General features: G+C 34.0%; 1 protein-coding gene and 1 pseudogene across 5 annotated transcripts in view; one reads left to right on the top strand and one right to left on the bottom strand.

Moving 5' to 3' along the window:
- Window positions 1-18,297, bottom strand: part of OSBPL8 (oxysterol binding protein like 8) — a 160,568-nt gene that overhangs the window by 57,076 nt on the left and 85,195 nt on the right. The window lies entirely within an intron of this gene.
- LOC120243690 lies at window positions 1,780-12,938 on the top strand (annotated as a pseudogene).

The raw sequence follows: 18,297 nt of genomic DNA, 5'->3' as shown, positions 1-18,297 counted from the left end.
AGGGGTCTATCTATGTTGTAGGAGGAACTGACTTAGAGGGGGATGAGGGAGTCTTCTGTGGATTTGGGAACTGGATTTGGGAACTATGTAAAATATAGCTCTTAAAATTCAAAAAGCTATACATTTAATATGTAAGTTATGCCTCAAAAAAAAAAAAAATAAAAGGGGCACATGGAGGGCTCAGTCAGTTGAGCATCCAACTCTTGATTTCAGTTCATGTCATGATCTCACAATATGTGAGATTGAGCCCTGCGCTGGGCTCTGCTGGGCTCTGCACTGACAGTGTGATAGAGTCGGCTTCGGTTTCTTGCTCTCCTCACTCTCTGCTGCTCCCCCATTTGCATATTCTCTTTCTCTCTCTCTCAAAATAAATAAACATTTTTAATGGGGAAAAATAAAAATATAAATTATAAATAAGTAAATACATAAATAAAAACTCACCCAGCCTTCTCTTTTCTTCTGGTTTATTAGACTTCTGCTTTGGCATCCTTCCTCAGTCTATATCCCTGTAACCAATTCTGTACCTAGCTAATTCTGATTCATTCATCAATAATGATAATTAACATAATATTAATGAAAACAAGAAAGCAACCAATGTCCATTTGTAAGAACACTTGTGATTATGACACTTATTCTAGATGCTTTAGTTTCTAATCTTTAAAACACCACCACAAAAATTCCCAGATACTGGGGTGCCTAGGTGGGTCAGTCAGTTAAGCGTCCAACTTCAGCTCAGGTGATGATCTCACAGCTTGTGAGTCTGCTCCTCATGTCAGGGTCTTTGCTTTGGATTCTGTGTCTCCCTCTCTCTCTGCCCCTTCCCAGCTCACACTCTGTCTCTCTCTTCCTCAAAGGTAAATAAACATTACAACACATTTTTTAAAAAACAAATTTATTTTAAAAATCCCAAATATTAACTCTATTTTATATAACTGAAAAAGCCAAGGCTCCCAGAAATTAAGTAACTTGATTAATGTCAATAAGTCAAAGTATCAGAACAGACACAAACTTAGGTCTAACTTTAAAATTCATGCTGTTTTTATGGGGCACCTGAGTGGTTTAGTCAGTTAAGCTTCAGACTCTTGATTTCCATTCAGGTCATGATCTCACAGTCGTGCGCTCGAGCCCTGCATCAGGCTCTGCACTGGTTGTGAAGGCTGCTGGGAGTCTCTCTCTCCCTTCTCCCTCTGATCCTCCCCTGCACACATATGCTCTTTCCCTCTCTCTCAAATTAAAAAAATAAAATAAAAAAATAGTAAAATAAAATTCATGCTCTTTTTAGAAAGCCAGGGTACCTCTCAAGACCCAAGGCCACCTCTTCCAGTAGGCCTTGCTTTGAGACTGTGTAGGCATAGTGAGCTGTCTTCTTCTCTGAGACACATAACATTTCATACACGTTTGTAGTACCATATTTTTCATAACCTACTTCAATTATTTGTTCTGATGTTCATATTCCATACTTGACTGTGAATTTCTGAAGAAAGGTCTAATCCTTATTTACCTTTCAAACACAGAAATTTGATCAACTGGCCAAAAAATTAACAATAGTGGACTCTACTGTTACTTGTAATTATTTTATTAAATATGTGAAATATGAAACAGCTTCAGAAAAATGAATAAAACAAATTTATAATTTAATGTATACAGTGAATATCTGCATAACTACCACCTAAATTACAAAAAAAAAACCAAAACAGAATTGTCAAAGATCCTTTTTTGATCACAATCTACTCTTCTCAACAATAACTACCTTGGCTTTTGTAACCTTTCTTTACCGGTATGTCAAGCAGGTATTTCATTCATTTTCATTGATGATTAGAATCCTATTGCATGACTATACCACCATTTATCCATCTACTGTAGATAAACATTTGGGTTGTTCCTAGTTTGTCCCTTTTATGAACAATGGTGCCACAAATATGCTCCGAAATGTATCTTAGTAGATATGTACATATATATGTATACACACACACACACACACACACATACACATATGTCTGCATATATTATATATATCCATGAGTTTCTCTAAATTTAAACCTAGAAGCTGAATTCCTAGGTTATAGTATATGTGTATCTTCAATTTTAAGGATAACAAATTTGTTTACTTTTCTACTAATAGTGTTAAGAGTTTTCTCCATATTCATGGTCACATCAATATTGACACATTTAATATTTCTGCTAATCTGCTGGATGTGTATAATCAATGTGTACATATATGTGTATATATGTGTGAGTGTACATATGTGTGTGCATATCCATGAGGTTTTACTTTGCACGTCCCTGACTATTAATAACGTTGAGCATTTTCTCATGTTAGTCATTTTAACTTTCTCTTTGTGAAAGACCTCTTCAGATCCTTTGTGTATTTAACAAAGAGAAGGGGGTGCCTAGGTGGCTCAGTTAGTCAAGTGTCCAACTCTGGCTCAGGTTATGATCTCATGGTCTGTGGGTTCAAGCCCTGCATGGGGCTCTCTTCTGACAGCTCAGAGCCTGGAGCCTGCAGATTGTGTCTCCCCCTCTCTCTGCCCCTCCCCTGATCACGCTGTCTCTCAAAAGTGAAAAAATGTTATAAAATAAAAATAATAAAAAATAAAAGAAACAACCAACTTTCTGTCTTTTTCTAATGATTTATATAGGAATTCTTGACATATTCCAGATATTCTCCTTTGCCAACACTATGTTACAAAATAACTCCCTATTCTATGACTTGTCTTTTTATTCCCTGTATTTTTTTTTTAAATAAATAGCTCTTAATTTTAATGTAGTCAAATTTAGTCATCTCATCGTTTAATGATTAGTGCTTTCTGGTCTTAAAGTCTTCCCTAAATCTGTGGTCATAAAGATATTTCCAAGTAGTGTAGTAATACACAGAGTTTACTTCCTCCTGCTAATCCAATGGAATATTATTCTTAATCAAATGAATATGCTGTCCCTAACTTGTAATTTGTTAACAAAATACAAATGTTATCATCGATAAAGTATAACCTTTTTACATACTTCCATAATAAATTTGGTTCAATATTTAGATATAATAAAGCAGGTTTTATGTTGTTTCAGTCTCGTTAAAATGAGATTTTATATATATATGTGTGTGTGTGTGTGTGTGTGTATACACATACAAATGCAGATTTAATAGGTATTTACAAAATATAGAATAACTACATTAATATTAACTATACTGAATACAGCCAAGAATCAAGAAACTGTAGTAACAAAAAAAAATCGCCGAGAAGTCAAAATATACTAGAAAGAAACCTATCTGTGCACTAAAGCTCATATAGTTTGTCTATAAGTGATTTATTTGCTCAAAGTTTATTTACTCCAATTTTCTGGTACTAGAGATTGGTCCAACAAGCATATCTAGAAGTTATACCCAAGATTAGAGAAGAGACAGATAGACAGACATGAAAAAAAAAATTGCACTATGGTGTTTACTGGGAGTACATGGACAGGTGGTACCATTTCTTTGTTATAACTCATCATAAGGAACACGACCATACCAATATATTTCTTAAGACAGAAGTGACAAAGAATAATTTTTTTTCCTAAAGAAACTAAAATGAAAAGAGGGTTATGCTCAAAATAGTAAGACAAAATTATCTTTCAATATCACTAGTGTAGAACCTCTCCTCTAATAAAAACAAATGCATCTCAAATTATTTTTCAGTACAATGAAATGTCCCAGAAGAAATATTTGTTTTACTGTTTTTTCTTTTTTAGAGAGGGCATGTGTGCAAGAGGGGGAGAGATGCAGAGGGAAGAGTGAAAGAAAATCATAAGCAGGCTCCGTGCTCAGTGCAGAACCTGACATGGGGCTTGATCCCATGATCCTGGGATCATGACCTGAGCCAAAATTGAGTCAGATGTTCAACGGACTGAGCCACCCAGGAACCCCTATTTTACTCTTTAACTGGAATAAAACAACATAAAAAGCCACTTCTTTGAAGTATCTAATTCCATTCTATTTCTTAGCTGATAAAATATATTATTTTAAAGAGCTTTTTATCCCAGTTGGCTGCAATACAACTGTTGGTTGGTTGTAAAAAGCGGAATATGGAAGCATCCCTATGAATAGGATTATCTCTATTTCAAGAATCAGAAAACAAAGATAACCACTTACTTTTTCATTCAAATAAATCAATCCAGGGTGAACTTCAGTATATTCTTTCACAAGATAAACTGACAATTCTGCCTTTAGTTACCTAATTAATACTAAACTTTTAAAAAGTGAAGTTTTCTGTTGTGTAGTAGAGTCACTTGATTATTCTTTAATATTAAGTAAACTCAGTGCATGAAGGTTAGCAAACATTTGCTGGCAACCTTGCTGGCTAAAAAAATATGGAGACAAACGCAGAAACAGAACTAAATCACACTGTAAAAGTAAATAGAATATTTAACAACATTAAAAAATTTCAGTATGTAGTATTTTAAAAGCCATTTCTGAATAAATACAAATACTAAAATGTATTTGTACACCATTTTGAGAACATAAGAAACATTGACAGTAACCATGCTATACTGAGAAGACTAAACACAGATTATGAATGCTATTTACAGCTCATGCGACTTAGGGAACAGTTCAGGACTGTGGTTTCCAATTCTTTTTTTGAAACAATGTTGAAAGAGAAAATGAAATCAGTGAATTTATAATAGTTTCATTGTCCAGGTAACACTTTCCATAAGGTGTTTCAGTATTTCAAAATAATGCATAAAAACCACCTGTCAGCATGAATATTCACAAAAAGCCAAGAAAAATGTTTGTGTGAAAGTAGAAAATATAATTCAAATTTAACAAAACATGTCAGAAAAATATATAAATGGTTAAAGCAAGCACCAGTTTCTGTCAGTATTTGTCAGGAGTATTAAGATAATATTTTTATGTTAAAAGAAAAATATAACCCAAAAGAGTAGATAAAATTATGAAAGGATTTATTTAAAAATTTGAAAGGAAAACAAAATTTTAAAATATTTTAAGGTATACATCCAAATATTTGCTACAGTAAGTCTTTTTCATAAAATAAAAGATCAATTTATGTATATATCTCATTAACCAATCATTTAATGTCTAAATCTTAATTGTCAAATGGCTAATTGCAATATTAAAAAAATATTACCTTAAAATAATTCTTAGCAAAAACTATACACAAATATAACAACAAGAAGGCAGGCATTTCAAAAATTATACTAAGGTAGAAAATTTACTTTAGTCAGGATTTGAACTAATTAAAGCTTAAACTAAACATTAATTTTAACATAGTTACTATTTTGCAGAAAACAGCCAAACAATTATCAATATTAAATATTTGAGTTTCATTTGGGAAAAGCCTCAGAAATTTGTTTATTTATAGAATTTTACATTTATCTTAAGTCCAGAAAATATTTTAATTTTATCAAAGGGTCATGATATTTATTTCTATAATTAAAGCAAAAATTCATGCTATCTGCACGCCAGATTTGTACTTCACTGAATCACTAGTTCTCAAGTTGGAGCTTTAGAGACTGTAAAAGAAAATATGGAAAAGCCAAGCCATATAGCAGCAGTCATGAAAACTGAAACTTTCACTATAGAATCTTTTTCATTTAAATGAAAGCAGTTTTAAGACATTAAAATACTAGTTCAATGAAAAAGTCTGCAAGAAATTAAGAAAAGAGTACAAGATTAAACAAACAAACCTGGCAAAGAAGGAGAAAGTTCATTGTATCCTCCAAATGAAGCATTCCGGACAAGCTTTCGGCCATCAATTCGTGGAGGAAATAAAACAGGCGAAACCACAGTACAGGAAGAAAATCTACGTTGTGAGCTCTCTTTCATGGCTTAGGAGGTCTATTTAACGTATACAGTCACCCAGAAGGCTAATTAGATCGGTACAGCAACGAGAGGCTTTTCTCTCAAATCCAAATGTAGCGAAACCCACCAGCACAAACAAAGGACACACACATTTAACAGCAAAGAAGGACCACAGACTGTCAAATCAGCAATAAACAGAAAAGGCATTAAGCCATGCTAGTGGGTTTTTTTTTAAATTAACTGATAAACAAGGCTATTCCCCTGTTTTACCTTTTACAAACCAGCAATGCCTTGAACTGAATTACTGCCTTAGTAAAACAAAGCAAGATCAATACTTAGAGATTAAGAATGAAATAAAATGCAACCCTTTTCTCATATCTGTTCTGTTTTTGTAGTATCCGTCACACTTCCCACCTCTTCCAATTCTTTCTAGTTTTTGCTTACTTCAGAAATGGATATAAACACAACACTGTTTATCTTTCCTGACATCTCTAGATCTATATCTAATCTACTGTTTGCCTCAGTCATGATTAAGAATTCATAAGGAAAGATATTCTTTCAAGTACAATTTTGATGGATTCTAACAGCTAAAGCAGAAAATAAATATTTAACTTTTACTTCTAGCTAAGATACAGGAATCATAAAGACAGTGTTACTGCAAACCAATCAACAGAAAGGACTGAAAAGACACCATAATAATGCTGAATGCTCCAATACATTTTCCTTGAAACAGATATGAGCTGCTATAGTTCATTTTCATTGCATTTAAATTTTTCAAAATATATCATCTACCAATGAGGAATTTCCACTTAAAATTCTCCTATTTAAAGTAAAATGCAACTTTATTGTAACAATAACAAATGGAAATATCTTTCTTTACTAGGTTAACACTAAGTTACTGGTATTATCTCACATTATTAAATCTAACAGACAAGTGCCAACAGCCAAAACAACAGACTACGCTAATTCTTTATAACTAACCTTTAAAATGTTAAGGAATTCTTTCCTAGTTACATTAAAATCCATTTTCCTTATTCTACTTTAATTGAAATTAAAAAGCTCTAGTTAATTATTTTCTTAATATATATTGGATTTTTTCTGCTCAGAGTTCCAACCTAGAAATACATCCTCATAGTTGAACAACTAAGTTACAACTGACTTAGTGGTTCATTATTATAGATATTTTACCATAAGATCTCAGTTTCCTTCTTTTTATTATGCATATGGCTCAAGGCTAGTTCTCAGCTCCTATACAACAGCATTCTGTATAATCTAAGGCTGTTAACTCCTTTACTAGAAAGGACATTTAACAACAAACAAACAAATTCAATTTCCTTTATGTAACATGATCTTTCTTGGGCAAAGGCATTTCAAAATCAATTAGTGGTAAAAATAAGTAAGTTCACGGTTGATAATTAGAACTATAACAGGGATTTGCAGGGTTTTTTTCTCCATGTCATGAAATATAAATGACCATTAATTATAGACAAGAGAGAAATAATTATAATTAATTCATGCATTGGTGCTTGCCTCTCAAGGCATTATAGTGTAATGGTTAAGCAGGATTTGCAGTTAAATTTCCTGGGTTCAAATCCCAGCTGGCTGCACTGGAGCAATTAAGTTAATTTCTGTGGGTCTCTGTTTTCTCATTTATAAAATATTAATAATATTATCTATATTACTGGATTGTTATAAGGATCAAATTGGAGAATATATATATAATCTAAAAAAGTTCCAGGTTAAAATAGCAGAATGAAGACGCTAACCTAATGTGTTCCCTCCTAAAATTCAACTAAAATGATAAGAAAGGGTTAATTTTTTAAAAACATAAACAAGTATAGGTATGTATCCCACAAGTATGTATCCAGGACAGGATACATCAACAACATATATTTGACATTGGAAAGCATGAGATTAATAAAAAGTCATTGTTTTGCAGATCACACAAAGCTGAATCACAAAACCAGCAATGATAAAAACTGAGAACCAGCCCTATATACACCAAAGAATCCTTTTGCACATAATTAACACCAAGTTCCTCTAGATCAGAAATCAGATTAAGCTACTGATATCAGCAATAATTCTGGAATCAGGACAAAAATACCGTATAAGCAATGCTTTCAAAGTTGGAAGGAAAATGACTTTCAACATAGAATTCCATACCCAGACAAACTATCAATTGCATATTAGGGTACAATAAAGGCACTTTTAGACATGCAAGGCCAAAAATTCACTTTCCATGCATATTTCCAAATAATTTACTATAGTAGTCCTTTTCACCTAGGGTTCATTAGGGCTACTGCACTAAAATGTCCACTCTTCAAAATGAAGTTAACTTTTTCTACCATACATCTTTAATAGCTTTCACCATGCCCCATAATCCTTGGGAGAACTTAGAAAATACTCAAATTATTTTCTACAGGCCTTACTTACTTCCCTCAAAGGACACAACTTGAAAATGGCTGTACTAGAATACATACTCTATCAAAAAGTGATAGCAAAAGGTGATACAGGAAACAGGATACACCAAGAACCAATTGTTTGGGTGAACTTTGCCCAATTTTTTCTCTGGATTTGGCTTTTGTCTTGAGAGTACTTTGATGAAGTAGTGGCTTCTCTTTCCCCGGTGCCACGATGTTTGGATAAGGTAAGTCTACTTCCAGTATGCTGATGTGTTTTACTTTTTCTTTTTTTTAAGATTTTATTTTTTACAGCAGTTTTAGGTTCACAGCAAAACTGAGAGGAAGGTACAGAGATCTCCCATATCCTCTATCTCCACATATGTATGGTCTCTCCTATTATCAATTTCCCTCACCAGAGTGATACATTTGTTATAACTGACAAACCTACACTGACACATCATAATCACTCAAAGTCTATAGCTTATTTTAGGGTTCACTTTTTTTGATGTTGTACATACCATGGGTTTGGACAAATGTGTAATGACATGTATCCATCACTACAGTACCATACAGAGTAGTTTTTTTTTTAGAGTTTTTTTTTTTTTTTTTTACAAATAGTTTATTGTCAAATTAGTTTCCACATAACACTCAGTGCTCATTTTTTTTTTTTTTTTTTTTTCAAATAGTTTATTTTCAAATTAGTTTAACACATACAGAGTATTTTCACTGCCATAAAAACCTGTTCTCTGCCTGTTCATTGTTGCCTCCCTAACTCCTGGAAACCAAAGTTTTTTTTTTTTTTTTTTTTACTGTTTCCATAGTTTTGCCTTTAACACAATGTCATGCAGAATTCTAATGAGTAACGCTATTTCTAAGTCTCTGTTGTATTTATTTTGCCTCTATTTCAGCACCAACACTTATTTTGTGTGTCTTACCAGAGCATCACGGTAAGTACTAAATAACCCCTGACTGTTGCTTGGCTCTGCTTCTTTTTTTTTTTTTTTTTTTTTTAAATTTATTTTTTTTTAATATTTTTATTTATTTCTAGGAGAGAGAGAGAGAGAGAGAGAGAGAGAGAGCGTGAGCAGGGAAGGGTCAGAGAGAGAGGGAGATACAGACTCTGAAACAGGCTCCAGGCTCTGAGCTGGCAGTCAGCACAGAGCCCGACGCGGGGCTCGAACCCACAAACCGCGAGATCATGACCTAAGTGAAAGTCGGACGCTTAACCGACTAAGCCACCCAGGCGCCCCAGCTTGGCTCTGCTTCTTCAGGAGGGTCTTGACTCTTCTTGCCCTTGGTTGTCTTTAGACAATTTAGGATAATCTTATCAAGTATCATGAAAAAATTCTGTTGAGATAATGGATTCAAAATACATTGAACAGATAAAATCAATTTGAGAAGTTTCATACTAATAATATTGAATTTTCCTCCTGGAAACTATTGTATGTCTATTTAACTGAAAATGTATCTCTCCATTTATTGAGAATACATCATCTTAGTGTTATACTTTTCTACATAAAGATATTCTGTTAGATTTATCAGATTTATTCCTATGTACACCTACTTTCTGTTGTTTTAAGTATTATTTTTTGAACTACATTTTTCTAACCATTTGTTACTGGTACACAGAACTATAGTTAAATATATTCAGTAATTTCTTAATGATTTTAATAATTCATGTGTAAATCTGGGAGAGGTTCTATATAAACAATTATACTAGCCGCAAATTGCTCCTTTACTTTTATTTCTGTTTACATTATTCACTAGATAAATTTCAAGTAAAATATCATAATGAAGAGTAGATGGTACACACCTTCTCCTTGTTCCTAATTGTTACTGTACAAGGTTAAGAAAGAGTACCCTCCTCCTATTTCTAATTTGCGAATTTTTTTTTTTTAACCAGGAATGGATCTTAAAATTTTCAAATACATTTTGTTGATGGGATGACAACATAATTTTTCTTCTATAAACTGTATGTTAAATGACAATCACAGATTTTCTAATACCAAAGCCATCCTTACAATGCCTGAAATAACAACACTGTGGTGATAATGTATTATTATTTCTTTATAACTAACTTGCTTGATTCAACAGTTTGCTAATTAGAATTTCTACATCTAAATTCATCAGCAAGAATGTCTTGTAACTTTTCTTTGTATTGTCTGTCTGCTTTCCATATACAAGAATGTTTATTTATCCATTTATATTCTAAAATGCCATCAACTATTAGCTACATTCCTGACTTCAGGAGATGTCATAAAAATATGAGAGAGAAGACCGATGGACATTATTACATTGTAAAAGATATCCCAAATTCAGGGATGATATAAAGTGTTTAAATTTCTAATGGAGACTGCGAAACACTATCAATTAAAGCTCTAACCCAATTTCAGAGATGTTAAAGTAGGAGGAGGGGTACTTTTTTAGACTTCAAACAGTATTAATGTGAGATTGGAATTATATTTTTCCCTAAACAGTCAGCAGAACTTGTTTGTAAATCTATCTGAGCCTATGATGTCTTTGTAAAGGTAATCTATATTACTAATTAGATTATAAAAACCACTAGAATTTCCTATTACTAAGTAAATTTTAGGAAGTACTATCTTTCTAGAAATTTGTTCATTTAACCTATTTTTTCAAATTTATTGGCTAGAGTTGCTGCCTACACTTTTAGTTGTGTCTTTTTTTCCTAAAAATGTTTGTTTCTTCTTTTTTCCCCCATAATCCTGCTAATTTTGATATTTTTTACTAGTCTTTTCAAACACCCAACTTTGTCTTTCCTGGTAACTCTCAGCTATGTCTATTGTCTTTATTATTTCCTTTCTTCTACCGACTTCAGGCTCACTCTATTATTTTTCTAACACTAAGTTAAATGCTTATTTAATTCATTACTTTTCAGCATTCCTGCTTGTCAAGAATTAGCATTAATACCATTATTGTTGTTTAGATTTCCTGCTTGGGAATTGTGAGGCCTCCTTAATCAGAGGGCTGTTGTCTTTCAACAATTCTGAAAGGTTCCCAGCATTATCTTTCAATATTGCCTTTAACCTATTAAATCACATTCTGGCATTTATAATTCCGGTTGGTGCAGATGTTGGTCTGGATGGTAGGTAGTTTTTGCAGATTCTCTCTCATGGCGTCTTGCCTCATGTTTTTCTCTCTGATGGTGTCTTGCCTCCTCATGTTTTTCCTCATTTTTCCATATCTTTGCCAGCATTTGGTGCTGTCAATATAATGGATTTCAGCCATTCTAATAGGTGCATATCATATTCATTGTTGTTCTGTTTACTGATTTTTAGTTATGAGTTCATACGTAATTTTTGGAGACTTGTGTTTAAAACTCTCCGGTAACATGTATCTCTGTTGATTCTTCCAGGTACCTGAGAATGCTAATAACTCAAGATCATTTTAAATTAAACAGAAGAGTGTTCTTGTTTTTGCCACAGAGACCGTGTGAATTCTGGCTCCAAGCCTACATGAGTATATTGTGTTTCTCAAAGTAGAGTCCCTCTCTCCCTCATTCTACCTAGAGTTACAACCAAGAAAGGGAAACATACTAGTATCTTCCTCTATGGGTATGTTTTCCAGGTTTGTTTGTTTGTTTTTTAAACTAAGATGAACTTGTAATTTCACACAGAGAGATCTCCAATCCAAATTTCCATCATGAATGGGTTGCAGGCCTTTTGTCCCTTTTTCTTGCTAAAACTCAAGCTTCAGACCTTCGGAAAATAGTAAGTGCTGGTCAGGACAAATGCTGGTTGCAGAGGTCATCATTTCTCTGGATTCCCACTCTCAATAACCCTGTTCCTTCTGCTAATTCCTTTACTTTGCTCACAGTTCAATCACACTTTAAAAATAAAATTTTGAAACACTGTATCTGAGTCTGAAGGGGGTGGCCTGAGAAGGCAATATGCCACTGGCTAAGCCCAGGCTCAGCCTCTTCTCAGGTTATGCCTGGGACCTCCTGCCAGGGAGGCTTTATCCCCATGGCTCTGCATGGCAAGGTCTCAGGTTTCTTTACAGAAAGAAAGAAAAAAAGAAAGTTGACTCCTTCCATCCTAGAAGTTCATTTAAGAGACTGAAATTAGGGACTTCCTTCAAAACTGGACAGGGCTAATTGAAGAGCAACAAGACCCAATGGACCAAATACTGGAAACAATATATGCCAGTTCATACAAATACTTCTGGGAGAGTCTGCTGTTGGCAAACCAAGCCTGTGACTACATTTTGTGACGGGCCAACTTCATGAATTTCAAGAGCGTATCATAAGACACTGTTGTGTGTTTGAAATATGGGATACAGCTGGTCAAGAATGCTACCATAGCCTAGCATCAATGTACTACAGAGAAACACAAGCAGCCATAGTTGTACGTGATATCACAAACGAGTCCTCTGGCAGAGCCAAAAACTGGGCTAAAGTCAATCCTAACAATGTAATAGCTTTATCAGGAAACAAGGCTGACCTTGCAAATGAAAGAACTGTCAATTTCCAGGAAGCACAGTCCTATGAAGATGGCAATAGTTTATTATTCATGGAGACATCAGCTAAAACATCAATGAATGGAAATGAAATATTCATGGCAATAGCTAAAAAGCTGCCCAAGAATGAACCACAGAATGCAGGAGAAAATTCTGCCAGGGGAAGAAGAGTAGACCTTACTAAACTCATGCAGCCAACCAGGAGTCAGTGTTGTAGTTACTACACCTCCAGTTTGAACTTGCTGAAATATTCTTCTGCTTCCTAAATGTTAAGGACAGTGGAATTAGAGCATTTAACTAGCCCAGTATGACTTTCAAAAAGAAGAGACTTATGACAGAGTCAAGTTTCTAATACAGAATTATTTTAAGTGTTTTCAATTTAATTTTTAATATCATGCAAGTGACTCTTGACTAACATTTCAGAAGTAGAAAGGAAAAATGAGAGCTGTGTGTGTGTGTGTGTGTGTGTATGCGTGTGTGTGTGTCTATGTGTTTCATTGGATGGTTAGGGGGAATCATTTCTCATCGCCAGGGATAGAGACAAATGATGATGTAAACCCGCAGTTAACCAGCCAGTTTTATGAAAGACTTGGAATTTATTAATTAGGGTTTTTCAAAAAACTTTTTAAGAAGATTCTAAAGATATTTTTGCTTAACTACAGTATTCAGGCATCTGTAATTTCTCTTAGTATGCACATTTAAAATGTACATTCCACATTTTAACAAATTAACCACAAGGAAACAAACCTACATCTCTGGGGGGAAATATGAACATTAGTGGGATCTATATTATAGCCAGCCCTGGTATTTTTAATGGAGTAAAAAAAAGTCAAATGTAACCTCATCTTGTTTTAGGAATATAAAAACTAATAAATGCATCTTAATGGATAGTGTTCCCTTCAAACATGTGAGCTCTTCAACAGAAATGCAACAAACCAGGTCTCTGTGATTTCTGTTTAATCACTGCTGGCCATTACATAGGTTTTGTTGTCTGGAGCAGAGAGGAGGCTTTTGTTCCCTTTGGACAGATTATTGTCAATGCACTAACAATTATGTACATTCAAACTTGATTATTCGAAATTCGGTCTTCAGCTGTACTATAAATAAAGTACTGCACTATAGTCTCCGTAAGTGTTTCTTACTCTTCTGTAATATTTAAGAGTTGCTTAAAAGTATAACAAAATTACGAACAAGTTATTTTTCCTTTTCTTTCCATTTGAAAGGGGCTTCAGTTGTTCCCACAGGGACTAGAACCATGATAAACAATATACCAGTAATCTGTAACATAAGTATTGCTGTATGTCAGCAAAAATCTTGCAGACTTGTTTTCCAAAGTTCATTTTATTTTGATCAGTTCAGTATATTCACTAACTGTTTTTAGGTATTTTCATTATATGAATTCTACCATGTGTCAGAGATGATTTAAACTATTTAAATGTTGAACTGCTAGCAGAACTTGTACATTTATAGTAATTCAGTGAAACCTGTTCACCAATGTTTAGTTTTATACTGAAGTGCTCAGGTTGGAATAAAGTGGTATAAAAATCAAAAAGACAAAAAAACAAACAAAAAACACACTGTATCCATCATTTTGATGTTCTTACTAGGAAGGTTTTCTCTGAATATTTATTTTGCCCTATTACTGGACCTGTGACATGCAAAGTTCACTTACATGTTTTTCATGTTTCCTGAATTCTTGTCCCTAAATTTCCTAATTATAAATTAAACTGAAGACAGGGGCTGAGAATATCATTTTTTGGTTTCTTCTTGTATAGAACTCTGTACGAATCAGAATTAATAAAGACCAGCTTGATGGAGGAGACCCTTGGAAAATACTCCACAGGGGCAATTTGTCCATTTGTCACAAATATCCTTCCTTCACCTGGAAAATACACGTTTGCTAAACTTTCACTGCTTCATTTCTTTTTTAAAAATTTTATTTATTTATTTTTGAGAGAGAGAGAGAGAGAGAGAGAGAGAGAATGAGAATGAGTGTGTGAGGAACAGTGAGAAAGGGAGAGAGAATTCCAAGCCAGGCTCCACACAGTCAAGCATGGAATCTGATGTGGGGCTCGAGCCCACAAACCATGAGATCATGATCTGAGCTGAAATCAAGAGCTGGATGCTTATCTGACTGAGTCACCCAGACTCCCTTGCTGCTTTACTCTTAAAATTTATGTATGTTCAAACTTACGACCAACATGAAAACAGAAAAATTTCTATGAAACTGTTTATCTTCTCTCAAAGTATGCAAATATTCCTTAGTAAATTAAATTGGTATCATCTTGCTATAATAATACAGAAAATGTGCCTCTCCATTCCTCAAGTAATGAAAGGACAATTGTTAGCAGTCAACTCAATAGGTGAAACTATTTTACCAGTCTTGCTAAGAAGGTGATTTCAACCTCTCAGCCTTTGGAAACAAATGGAAGGAAATCTCCACAGAAAAAGAGCTGAGAAACTAGTGCAAGTAGTACCTTACAATCCTTTAACGTTATCTTATGTAAACATATATACACACATACACATGTAATAATATACACACATGTATTTTAATTAAATACACACACACATACATACACACAGAGAGAACATTTACAGGGAAAAAAGAGTGCTTTAGTATTCTTAATGATAACCTTGCCGCTTTGTTAAAGAAGCAATTAACAAGGCCTGGCAAGGATAAGACAAACTCATCTTTGTAAAGATCCTTAAAACAGAGCTAAATTATTCATTCTCACTTTTCAATAAATGTTTTCAAAGTATTTCAGTTTCATCTACAAGAACACAAAACATGTGAAAAACATAGATAGTTGCAACATTTCACAGGAGAAATTTAGAAAAATATTTCATTCTCATTTTTTAAAATTTGCCAAATATTATATCCTTTTCCATTATTTAATATATACTTTCATACCTCTGAAGCAACTACCTGAACAGGAATACCTGAAGGAATTTCAAATAGAAAACTTCTTGAAACAGAAAAATTCTGACTTAAGAAATAACTTCAAAAAATCCAACAGTGAGGATTCAAAAACTCAGAAGAAAATTAACATAATCTCTAATTTATATACTATTTGTAATGAAAATGACCTATGGCTACAAAAGAAAGTACAGCATTTAGGAGAAATAAAATTAAAGATAGTGGGGATAAATTCAAGTACTCTTTCAGGTAAACAATTTTCATGAAATACAGCACATATATTCAAGACACATTTGTTATGTGTATACAAGTCTTATAAATGTTCTTCAAGAACTGATCCTAGAAATATCTTACCAAGGGAGGAAGAATTGCTTCGATTCATGGAGGAAACTGACTTTTTGGTCTCCTTTTGTCTACAAACCACTTAAATGAAGGTGTCACCTGAGATTTATACCAGCGATGTCTAAAACTGTCACCCTGGGGAATATGGTACAACATCTTCACACTAATAAACTCTGCAAAGAAAATCTCCCTTTACTTTTAAGTCTTCAATTAAGTTGTAGTAGACTCATCACATCATGTTTAATGCCACCAGGGCATTCAAGATGAAGGGACTTTGCAGGTTTAAGAGAATTTACTAAAGGATAACAGAAACACAATACTAAGCATGTACATTTTAATTCAAGTCTAGATAAACCAAGCGTAGTCTAAATTAATTTGGATAAAACTGGCTAAGTAGATAACTGATTAAATAACTTAGTTTTAAAATTTTAAACATTTAAAAATTAATTTGAAACCTACTCCTTTAAGTTTTGACAAAGCAACATTTTATATTCTCTCACAAAGCACTACAACTGAAAGATGGTTTTGTAAAACGAAAAACATGCAAAATCGCTTTTTATGACAGAAGATTGAAAGGGTAGCTACAAGATGAATTAGAGTTAACTCATCAAGCTTTGATAACAAGTGCAAATGTTCCGTAGAGGGAACAGAGTATCAGTTGAGATAGGCTATAATTTAGTCTCTAGGCTCCCTGGGCACTGTCCTTATTCAAAAGTAGAAGAAGAAAAGGGAGAGAATAACCTATTGAATATCCATATTTCTTTCTTGATAAGTTGAAATATATAAAATATGTCAGAGAAGTCAGCATAAAACAAATACCATCCTAGTTACAGACTGTAATCATTCTAAGGTTAAAACTATTTTTAGGTAAACTGGTATACTTAACTTTGAATAAGGTAAAAACCTGGCACATTAATAATTTCTGGAATAATCTGACTCATTAGCATAATTTAAACATTTGACAAATAAAAGACTATACTGATATGTGTGGGCTTTAGTGAGAAGAATCAGTCTCCCCAGTTAACTTCAAAAAAAGAAAAGAAAATCCTAAAACAATGGAAGGAAACCACACCAAAAGAAAACAAACTTACCTGTTTTTAAGGGATAATGACCTACACTAAATTGGTATGAATCAATATGCATGAAGGAGACTCAGCTAGAAAACAGGATCAGAATCTTTGCCATTCTGAAGCGCTGGCAAAACAAACTTCTAACATGATAACATGTAGAACACAAAAAGAAAAGAGCTGACCCTGTGATTTACTCCCGTGGAGTGGAGTATTGAGACTATTGGCTTTGACAGTCCTGAGATTGAAAACTGCCTCTGACATTTACTAGTTTTGTGAATTTGAACAAATTTCTTAAATCCTTGATCCTTGGTTTTCTCATTTGTGAAGCAGAGTAACTGTTCCTATGTTTTATAGGTTGTTCCAAACAGTTAAATATAATTTTGCACATAAGACTTTTACCATATTAGCCAAACTCAGTTAAGTGCTCAATAAGTGGTAGCTATTAGCAAGAATTCTGCAAATAGCACCAATATAAATGCCATTTTTTCCTGATGCATGGTCATCCACTCTCTTATAATATTGTTCCCATGTATATGTGAGGTTGATGTTAGAGAACAGGTTCCAGTGCATGAATATTGCCCCCAGAATTACATCTATTCATTTAAAAAACGAGACTAAAGCTTCACAAGGGCAGGAACATAAAAGGTGCTCAATACAGGCATTCATTCACTTATTCAATGCAAAAGTATCTACCATGTTCAAGTTACTACGTATGCTAGGAACAGATGAGTATTTTTTTTTAAAAAAGGACAATCTCTTTCCTGAGGAGCTTACTGACAGTACCATTTATTCTCTATACCTTTCTTCTGTCTACATTAACCCTCCATTATTTTATCAGTTCAGTATTCATCTGCTGGAGCTTGCCTCAGCCCTCAAAGCCACTTACTTACACACTGAGCTGTCCACGAATTCTGACATTTCCTCCTACAGATCCCAACCCCTCCACCGAAGCCATTCACCAAGCTCATCCACTAAGCTTCTACTCCCCTGCCAGCATCCCATGCCTACTTTGCCACAATTACTTTTACTGCACATTCCTAATAAACCCTAACCTTATGGAAGAAAATCTCACACTAAGGCAGATTAATACCAACCTCAATTGAGGCCCGAACACTATCTGGCACCCCCACTACCACGGTTCCTCCACTTCCCAGCTGTGTTCCTAGGCCTGTCAACCCCTCACCTTCACACCGGACCCCATCAAGGCTTCCCCTTCTGAGACCAGTCCTTATTAATTATGTATTTCTCTCTGCTGACTTTATCCTGTCAACATGTAGACATGCTCAAATATCT

Source organism: Hyaena hyaena, unplaced genomic scaffold (genome assembly GCF_003009895.1).
Source record: "Hyaena hyaena isolate Hyena2069 unplaced genomic scaffold, ASM300989v1 scaffold_352, whole genome shotgun sequence".
Lineage (NCBI taxonomy): Eukaryota > Metazoa > Chordata > Mammalia > Carnivora > Hyaenidae > Hyaena > Hyaena hyaena.
Note: the sequence above shows the minus strand (reverse complement) of the source record. Positions and strands in the feature narration are given on the sequence as shown.